Source organism: Triticum aestivum, chromosome 5A, assembly GCF_018294505.1.
Source record: "Triticum aestivum cultivar Chinese Spring chromosome 5A, IWGSC CS RefSeq v2.1, whole genome shotgun sequence".
NCBI lineage: Eukaryota > Viridiplantae > Streptophyta > Magnoliopsida > Poales > Poaceae > Triticum > Triticum aestivum.
In genome coordinates, this window is record NC_057806.1 from 150,397,604 (window position 1) to 150,408,556 (window position 10,953).

Sequence of the window (10,953 nt, forward strand, 5' to 3'; positions counted from 1 at the left end):
GAAGATTACCTCACTTGCGACATTGCTTTCAACGCGGTTATGCCTCTAAGTCGTGCTTCGACACGTGGGAGATATAGCCGCATCGAGGGCGTTACAAGTTGGTAATCAGAGCCTTCCCCGACCTTAGGAGCCCCCTGCTTGATCGAATCGCTGGCGTTATTGAGTCTAGAAAAAAATGTTTTGAGTCATTTAGGATTTTATATATCGGAGAGTTAGGAATTCTTTTTACTCCTCAGTCCCTTAGTCGCTCTGGTGAGGCATCCTGACGTAGAGTTTTGACTCTTCTCTTCTAAAATTTCACTAAAAAAAATTTAGGATCACGTGGGTATCTTGGAATCGTTCCGATCGATTTGTGATAAGAACATTGTTCTTGGTGCCTCCTGACATTTACGGTTTGTGGCAGTGTCCCGGGGAGTTGAGCTTCGAGGTGTTGTCGTCACAATTTTATCGTTGAAGTTCTGGAATACCTGAGTTTAGTTTCGCCGACATTGAAAATCTCTTTTATGCAGTTGTTGGTGAGATAACCTCGATGCCACCCAGTACTGGGGCGGGAGTTCGGGAGTATTGCCATAACTCGTATAACGGATGCTTTTCGAAGGTTGAGGTAAACGATTTCTGAAGGTTTCTTGGTTATGTGTTGAAGGATGGATACAGTTGGATGTAGGATTTGCTAGTTTTGGGTGAGATATTGTGCTTCCCCTGTATCCCCAACACCTGATTGCATAACCGGAAAATTTCGGGAGTTTATAAGTGGGAATTCAAGTAGCTCTTAGGATATCTTTCCGTCAGATGTATGGTATGAAATTGGGGTTCGACGTCTAGTGGTCCGCCTATTCACGGTTGGTTTTACAATGGTCTCGTTGTGTCTTAAAGAGTCCTTGGCTATGCCGACTCGGGGACGCTTCGTATGTCATGTGCACTGCCTTGTACATGATGGTGCTGTACGATCGAGCCCGTGTAGGCCCCACCACGAAAACTTCGGACGAAATCTCTATCATATGTTTGTTCCGGCTTATTCTGCAAGCCAATCCTTTGTTTTTTGTTTTGAGTTGTGGTATTCAAGTTGCTTCAATGTCAAGTGTTGATTCCATACCTGTTCCTAAGCGGTGTTATCATACTCCGATGTGAATACTAATCCTTCTTGATCATCGAGATTGTCTTGCCAATCCTTTTTCAATCGGTGTGTTTTCTCTTCAAGTGGATCTGATCATTTCAACTTCTGCAAGATCAATTATCACTTCTTCTCAACGGTGTTTGTTTCATCCATCTCCACGTTGGCTTTGTTTTTCCCGCCCACCCACCCTTTTCCTTCAAGGACTCAGATTTCTGAATCAAGTATCCATTTTATTCATGTGAAGTCTCTCCATTCTTTTCCGTCAATATTCTTATCCGGTGATTCTCATGAAGATCCTAACGGAACCTCAAGTTCATCATTATTCATTCTCTTTCTTCTCCGGTGGGACCAATTCAAGCTTTGTGGTTCATATCCTTTTCCTCGTTTCAAATACCCTCTCATGCCGGTGCACCTCATAATCATTCCACGCTCGCTATTCTATTGTTCCGGAGTGCTCAAGATATCTCGAAGATTCGTGTTTCCACTCTACATTCGTTCAAGTTCATTCGAGGATGTTATCTCATTCAAGCCTTTTAATTCAACCAATGCAATCTATCTTCCAAGCGACCTTTTCAACGGTGTTTCTTTTGAGTGGGCCCTAACCCACAGGTCTTTTCCCAGGATCTTACCTGACTCTTCTTATTTTCCCGGAGCTATCCTAAATTCTTTTGAAGTTTGACGTAAGAATGAATCATCATCAGTCAAATGTATTTCTCCAAGATTGGTCAAATTATTTCATCATTGGCTCAACCTTTTCTATTTTCATTCCGGAGGGCATCAACAATTCATGGTGGTGTTTTCTCGTCGTCACGCTCAACATTTCAAGACCGAAGAAGATTTTTCCTCTCAATCTTGCTCCATTCTCTTCAAGATTCGTCATTCTAGCTTGTTGCCTTCCTCTCATAATTGTTTTCGATTGTGGGAATTCTTTCACCTATCCGGTGTAATTCAAGAGTCTTCTCAGTTTGATTATCTGGAGTCCATCAAATTCAGGTTTATTCATTCTCAGCTTTCAGTTGTCATTCTCCAATCTTACCGGTGCATCGTTCAAGTGATCTACAATCAGTTTGTGATCCCTTCGTTCTCATGTATCTAGATTGTCTCAAGTATCTTCGTTCTTTTTATAATTCTTCCCAGTGCTTCTTTATCTTTTCTTCAATCGTTTTCAATTCTTACGGTGGTTCGTTTAAGAGTTTTCTATTCCTTCTTTATCATATCTATTTATTCGTTGTTTCAACTCTTCCGGTGGTTCGTTCAATACCTTCCCAAGTTAGCGTGATATCTATATTAATTCTTCCAATGAGAATAAGTAGTTTGCCAAATCCGTGGCTTGTCATCAATCTAAAATTGGTGAAGGATAAGCATAATGTAATTCTTCTTCTTGTTTCATCGAGTAAATTCTATTCCTTAGTCCGGAGGTTCATCAAATTCTCTATTTCAATTGTTTCCCATCTTTTGTTTCCGGAGTTCCAAGTTTCTTCCACATTATCTCGTCGCCAAGATCCATATATATCATCGCAAGCCTCCACCTTGCATTTTCAATTTCTCCTTCCTTTCGTTTGATCATCCTTTCGTTACCGGAGTTCTTCATGGAGGCTCTACATGATGGTTCATCAAGGATTTAATTCCTTTTTGAAGTGTTCATGGAGATTCTTTTCAAAGGAGCTCATGCATTCTTCATCTTGCAATCCGGAGTGCAATTCTTTCATGCATATCTTTTGAGGTGGTGTTATGTCATTCTTGATAATTTCCCTTCGTGCTTCGTGATTCACAAGTTATCAAGAATGAGTTATTTTAAATCCATCAATCTCATCATTGAAGGTATCTTGTGTCATGTTTCACCTAAAGCTTTCCCTAAGGATTGTTGCTAATTATGATGCTTATAAATGACCCAAGTTCTTCATTCATCCTTCCGGTGAAATAAGTTTCTCGTATCCTTGTTCATATCGATCCAATCTATTGTTTCGTTAGTGGCAGAATTTCACCTCATAATTTTGAGATGTCTGCCATAAGCCCACATCAACCTTATCCTTTTCGTTGTTGGGTTTCCAACAACCCCGTTCGACCCTTCTCCTAAAGATGCTTTTCAAGCTCATTTGAGGTAGAAGATGTTGTTTTCTTCTCCGTTCTTTTGTTCCAACTATCCAACTTCTATTCCTTCATTCCAGAGGCATTGTGATATTGCTTTCTTCAACCATCATCTCGAATTGTGAAGATCATGTTCTTTTCATGCTTACCATTTAACCGGAGTGTTGTGCCCTCTACTCAAGTTCTTTTCATTTTATCAAGTTTTTCATCTCTTTTAAACCGGAGTGCTGTTCGAGATCTTTCTTACCCCTTGTTCCATTCATTTAATAGTTACGGAGGCAGTGTTTTGTGATTCCAGCAAGTACCTTCTCATCTTACCAAGTTCTTATTCAACTCCTTTTTTTCTTTTCAATCGGAGTGCTGCCCAAAGTTGTTCTTCATTGTTCCTCTTTGCTAACAGAGTGTTTTCAACTTCATTTATCTCTGTTGTATTCTTTTCTCGAAATGGTTTAACCTTTTTCAAGGTTCTTTGGTCTCACTCATTTGTCAAAGGAGCAACTTAGTTTTACCTCCTCCCTTCCTCTTCCTCCTCCGTTTTCCCTCCGGTGCCATTCTAGATCTCGGGACGAGATCCTCTCGTAGTGGTGGAGTGTTGTAATGCCCTGAGACCAATGTGCCAGGTGTCCTCCAGTTATTCGCCGTTGTTGCCATGTCATTTGCTTGCGTGTTGCATCTTGTCATGTCATCATGTGCATTGCATCATCATGTTTTCAAAACCTGCATCCGTCTGGGTTTCCCCCAGTTATTTTCGTTGTCCATTCTGAGCCCAGACACACTTGCACGCGCCCGCGGCATGTCCGAAATAGCATTTTATAAGTGGCCGGAAAATGTTCTCGGAATGGGATGAGAGTTGACGTGTGGTCTTATTATAGTGTAGATAGACCGCTTGTCAAGTTTCATCGCATTCGGAGATCGTTTGATGCCCCAACGGATGACTATAGCGGCAGTATAGCCGGGTCTAGCGTCAGACGTTTCCGGTCTCCGGAAACGGTTGCCGGGTTGCATTCCCCCTCTCTCTTCTCAGTCCACACACTTGACCTCATTCGCCTAACCCCTCTCTGCACAGTGCATCGAACCCCTCGCGCGCGCCCGAAAGGTTTCCCGGACCCGACCCGGGGTTTCGTCACCGTTGGATCCGGATCATCCCCAAACATCTACAAAACATCTCTGTTCTGTTAATTGGACTCCCTAGATTTTTATTCGCGATCATCCGATTGCGATCGAAGGGACGAGGTAGCCCCTAACCTACTCTTTGATGTATATATACTCCACTTCCAGTCTATTTTGGACAAACCCTAAAATCAAGGAGAGCTGTCCCATCCCGCCGCCACTCCACCTAAATCCTCTCGGGATCCCCTCCGCAGCCTCCTCCCACCTCTCTTCGGATCCAGATTCAGCCAACCACCACAAGCTCTTCCCACCCGATCTGGACCACCGGATCTCAGATCCGACGGCCCAGAGAGCCTCTGCAGCCCCAGCTCCCCCACGAGCCGAGAGCCTCCTCCCGTTTGACCGCGTTGGCGGGCGCCACCACCGGAGATGCCCCGTCCGCCGCCCGAACCTGCAAGACGAGCAGATGAGTCGCCACTTGCCTCCTTTTCTCCCCTGTTTTTCCTCTCTTTCCTCCTCTAACCTCTCCCTCTCGTTTGACTTCTTCTCTGCCAGGAAACGAAAGGGCCTCGCGCCCTGATGCTGTGGCCGCCAGCGACCGAAGCCGTTGTGTGCCCTCTCCTTCCCGTATCCTACCTCGCCGTCCAGACACCGCATCGCCGTCCGCCGGCACCCTGACCTCCTCATTGTCGGAGCGCCTACAGAGACCCCCGCAGGTTCCCGTCGCCATGGACAACCTCCTTGTCGCCCGCCCGTCGCCTGAGGCTCCGCTGCTGCCCGAAGCTTCCTCGACCCCGTCGTCGGCCAGATCCGTGTCTGCCCTGCGCCGCCTTGCCTTCCTCACTGGCATCTCGCCGGATGGAGCAGCCGATGTGCCCCTGCCGTCGCCGCTGCTTTGTCTCTGTCAAGCAGAGAACGAACAGCGAACGCGCGTTCCTACGGTCCTACCTGCGTTGACCGAGGCCATGCCAGGCCCAGATCCCGCCAGCGTCCGCCACGCGCATGGGTGTCTTTGCCTCTCCAAGGCCCAGCGCCTCCCTTCGCGGCCTGCATCTTCCTCCGACTGGGCAAGGCCCATGGGTGAGAAGCCCCGGCGCCTCATGATGTTTGTTTTTTTGCCTTTTCCCCGCTGTTGGGCCAGCAGTTCCGGCCCATGTAGTTTTTTTCGGCTCTGCGATTTAGCTATTATCCCAGGTTTTGCAGTTTTACAGAAAACCCCTTTGGGATCAGGCATTTAATAACTTCTAAATTGTGCATCGGATTAGAATGCTTTATATATGAAAAATGCCTAAAATTTTGTCTAGTTTCATAATATCCAATTTTCATCCATGTTTAAAATGTTTAAAATGCTGTTTTGGTTAAATTTGCTCCTGTGCCATGTTAAAATGCTTTATTTCATAACTAAATAACCGTAGCTCCAAATTTAATAAACTTTATATGTAAATGGGGTAGAAAAATGCCTAGTTTAACATGATGCACTCATCTAGTATGTTTAACAACTCTAAAATTATGTTTAGGGCAGAACAGTACCAAACCTAATATATGCATATGAGGAGTTTTCGGACTTGTTGTTTTGTTGTTCCGGCCTCATTTAAACTTGCCTAGATTAGATAGTTTCATCATGCTTCACCTCTTGCCATGCTAACAACATTTAACCTTGTTGGGTACATAAACGCGAGAGAACTAAATAAGTCATGTGGTGTTTTCTTCAATATGCAACTCCGTTGCATATTGAGCTCCACTTAATTTGTAGGGTTGTTTGTGCACTTTGCCATGCCATGCCTCATTAAACCGGACATGCATCATACTTGTTTGCGCATCGTGCCATGCTTATGTGATGTTTGTTCACTATGTTGTGTGCTTCTTTCCGGTGTTGCTTCTTTGGGTTGGTTCCGATAACGTCGTGTTGTGAGGATCCGTTCGACTACGTCCGTTTGTCCTCTTCATGGACTCGTTCTTCTTCCTTGCGGGATTTCAGGCAAGATGACCATACCCTCGAAATCACTTCTATCTTTGCTTGCTAGTTGCTCGCTCTTTTGCTATGCCTATGTTGCGATACCTACCACTTGCTTGTCATGCCTCCCATATTGTTGAACCAAGCCTCTAACCCACCTTGTCCTAGCAAACCGTTGTTTGGCTATGTTACCGCTTTGCTCAGCCCCTCTTATAGCATTGTTAGTTGCAGGTGAAGATTGAAGTTTGTTCCTTGTTGGAACATGGAGATATTGTTCCTTGTTGGAACATGTTTACTTGTTGGGATATCACAATATCTCTTATCTAATTAATGCATCTATATACTTGGTAAAGGGTGGAAGGCTCGGCCTTATGCCTGGTGTTTTGTTCCACTCTTGCCGCCCTAGTTTCCGTCATATCGGTGTTATGTTCCCGGATTTTGCGTTCCTTACGCGGTTGGGTTATAATGGGAACCCCTTGACAGTTCGCCTTGAATAAAACTCCTCCAGCAATGCCCAACATTGGTTTTACCATTCGCCACCTAGCCTTTTCTTTCCCTTGGGTAGGCCTGCCCAAGGGTCATCTTTATTTTAACCCCCCCTGGGCCAGTTCTCCTCTGAGTGTTGGTCCAACCGAGTAGACTGCGGGGCCACCTCGGGGCAACTTGAGGGTTGGTTTTACTCGTAGGATGTCTCATCTGATTGTGCCCTGAGACCGAGATATGTGCAGCTCCTATCGGGATTTGTCGGCACATTCGGGCGGTGTTGCTGGACTTGTTTTACCATTGTCGAGGATGTCTTGTAACCTGGATGCCGAGCCTGATCGGATTGTCTTGGGAGAAGGAACATCCTTCGTTGACCGTGAGAGCTTGTGATGGGCTAAGTTGGGACACCCCTGCAGGGTTTTGAACTTTCAAAAGCCGTGCCCGCGGTTATGGGCAGATGGAAATTTGTTAATGTCCGGTTGTAACCTGAAGTTTATCTTAATTAAAATGCATCAACCGCGCGTGTAACCGTGATGGTCTCTTCTCGGCGGAGTCCGGGAAGTGAACACGGTGTTGGAGTAATGCTTGACGTAGGTTGTTCTAGGATCACTTCTTGATCATAGTTTCTCGACCGTGCTTTGCCTTCTCTTCTCGCTCTCACTTGCGTATGTTAGCCACCAAATATGCTAGTCGCTTGCTGCAGCTCCACCTCATACCTTTACCTTACCCATGAGCTTAAATAGTCTTGATCGCGAGGGTGTGAGATTGTTGAGTCCCTGTGACTCACAGATACTTCCAAAACCAGCTTGCAGGTGTCGTTGAACCGTGCAGATGACGCAACCAAGCTCAAGAAGGAGCTCGATGAAGATCTTGTCCTTTGTGTTGTTCGTTCTAGTTGATCAGTAGTGGAGCCCAGCTGGGGTCGATCGGGGATCTGTGTAGCTTTTGGGGTAGTCTTCTTTTATTTTGGTTCCATAGTCGGACCTTGTATGTATTTGGTTGATGTAATGCTTTATTCATGTAATTGTGTGAAGTGGCGATTGTAAGCCAACTATGTATCTTTTCCCTTATGTATTACATGGGTTGTGTGAAGATTACCTCACTTGCGACATTGCTTTCAATGTGGTTATGCCTCTAAGTCGTGCTTCGACACATGGGAGATATAGCCGCATCGAGGGTGTTACGGGCGCATATGCAAATGTACCATTGATTACATACAACAAGTCATGAACCCACAATGACAACGAGGATACACGTTGGATTATAGATCATTTCCAACAAAACATTCTAGTAAAGTTTTTCTCACACAACAAATAACAAAGCAATGAAATGAACTTCAGCCCAACCACTCGTCGGCATTGGAAACACTTGCTTTGAACCAGAAGTGATTCTCTGGAAAGGGCCAGCTATTGTCGATCTTGAGACCAGCGCAGGATTGATCATCGAGGCTGAAGCGGCCTATGTCAGGACCCATATTGGGACGGTAGGGAAGCATAGTAATGTCCGAGGTATAGATACAATTGCTTCTCATAAATGGTAGTAACATTGTGTTAACATCAGCTAGATCACCTTCCACCATCATTGGATAGTTTTGTCCAAGGAAGAACGAGTTTCCTCCAAGACTTTCAACACTGAACCAGGGAGAAGGTGTTGGCACTAGTACACTAGTATCCATCCCGAATACCCTGCAACGGATGTTGGAATAGGTCTGGAGAGTGCGACCATACGAGACAACACCTACTTCCTTAGTAACATCAGCAGTGCCTCGTATACAGACAAGAAGAGGTGATCCAACGAAATAAGTTGCCAAGAGCCACTAAGTATATGGGTCCTGCTAGTCCTCATGCTCGTGAATAAAATTTTCAAGTATAGGTGGTGGAATGTTCACAGGACCTTGGAAACACAAGAAGGTTAATTAGTAAAGGGAAACTAGCTAACCCGCATGCATGTGGATGAAACAATTATAATTACGGTGGACGACAAACATACCGAAATCATGAGGATTCCATGCAAATACAGTGCCATGAGTGGTGGCAGCAAACACAAGACCCTCGTATTGAATTGCATCACAGTACTCATCCGTGTATAGAAACTGATTTTTGAGCAATATCCATCGAGTTGAACCATGAAGGACGGAAACAAGCTTGTCGAAGATAGCGACAACATAAGCATTCCTATAACCCCAAGAGCGGTTGGGAACTCGACAAATTGCTATCTTTCGTAGATGACAGTCAGCATGATCGTATTTGAACTCACGTACAATACCGGTGTACTCAACCTCTAGGCAGTCGTCTGAGATTTTTCGAAGTGGAACCCGGTGACGAGTGTACACATTCACAAGTTCCCACTCACAGTTGTACCCAATATAAACAACCCAATCTCCATTTGCGCCTACCCAAGCCTTGCCCTCAAGCGATGACATCTTAACATCATACGTATCATTATCAAGCGGCATCAATACACAAGGCGAGGCTTCCCTTGTCCCCGCGCCAGTCATCAGGGTCACGGCGAAGAAGATAGGGGAGATCAAACCGCTCCTGAACCCTTGGGTTCCTTGTAATGATGTTATTAGTTGAGCTGAGAATGGTCTTGAACGAACCTGCCATGCTAGCCGAGGTGATGACGTCACACCGATCAATGAGTTCCTCCACTACATCATCATTCAGATCGGAGCAAGAATAACGGGGTTGTTTCCGGCTTGTTCCCTCCATGGAGAAGACGATCAAACAATGGCACAAGGAAGGGTGAAGGCAAATGGAGGAGGGAGGAAGAGATAGTGTGCGACAACAGTTCCAAATCAAGAGGGAAAGGCGAAGAGTCGGTGGACGGCTGCCATAGTACACGAAGAAGCGCCTGGGGAGTGAACGGTTGCCACAAAGGTCACACACTGACGACAAGGGCCGAGTGAACCGCATGCAATCCCATCGCACAACACACACGTCTTGTTAAGTTGAACCGTTTATGTTCCCTTGTGTCAACGCAAATAGTTCATCTGAGTGAACTGCATGCCGTATATCGCACACCTTGATCTGGCTGACCGTTTCTTTTGTGTTGCCTAATCACAAAAAGTTCATCCGAGTGAACTCTATGATGTATATCGCACACACCTTCATTTGGATGCCCGTTTCTTTTGTGTTGCCTAACCACAAATAGTTCATCCGAGTAAACCGCATGCTATATATCGCACACGCTTTCATCTGGCTGCCCGTTTCTTTTGTTCCTCCTCATCGCAAACAGTTAATTGAACTGAACGTATGCCCTTCATCACACACGCAACTAAAATCTGAACCGTGTTTGATGCATCCTCCATCGCAAATGTTTTCACCTTTTTTACGGTTTTCATACACCACCATTTGCGATTATTGCATCGCACACAGTTTCTCGAAGGGTCTTTGATTGTAGTGTCACGTTAGCAGCATCCTGCATTAGTGAGATATTAATGTGAGTGAGTAGGGATTGCCATGCAACGGATGCACTAGAGCTATAAGTGTATGAAATCTCAAAAAGAAACTAAGTGGGTGTGCATCCAACTCGCTTGCTCATAAAGACCTAAGGCATTTTAAGTCAAGTTCAATAATGAAAATTTTCCACTAGTATATGAAAGTGACAAAATAGGAGACTCTCTATCATGAAGATCATGGTGCTACTTTGAAGCACGAGTGTGGAAAAAGGATAGTATCATTGCCCCTTCTCTCTTTCTCTCTCTTTTTCTCTCATTTTTTATTTTTTTATTTGAGCATTTTCTTTTTTTTCGTCCGGAGTCTCATCCCGACTTGTGGGGGAATCATAGTCTCCATCATTCTTTTCTCACACTAGATGATCCGTTGCGCCAATGGCGCAAAGGCCGGCAGCAAGCCAAGTATTGTAAGAGTGGTGATAGGAAAACTCAGTCATAGATCGAAATAATGAGTACTTACTGTTGGTTACTTTCTCTGTTCATGATTACTGTTTCTCCTGGAACAGTCTATGCTAAATGATAGTGCTATATCCCTTGGGTGGAAGGTGGACCCTGCCAGGTAGGGCATGCCTCTTCCTTTCTTAGCATATTTGTTGTTGCTGGTGAGTACTCGATGTTTGGAATAGAAAAAGTAGTAAAAACAGATAATTATAGATAAGGGTGGCATTATGCATATTAATAGTTTTATGAGGAACAACAGCAGAGGTTATATAGGTAAAAGCATAGATGGTAGCTGTTCAAAAGCAG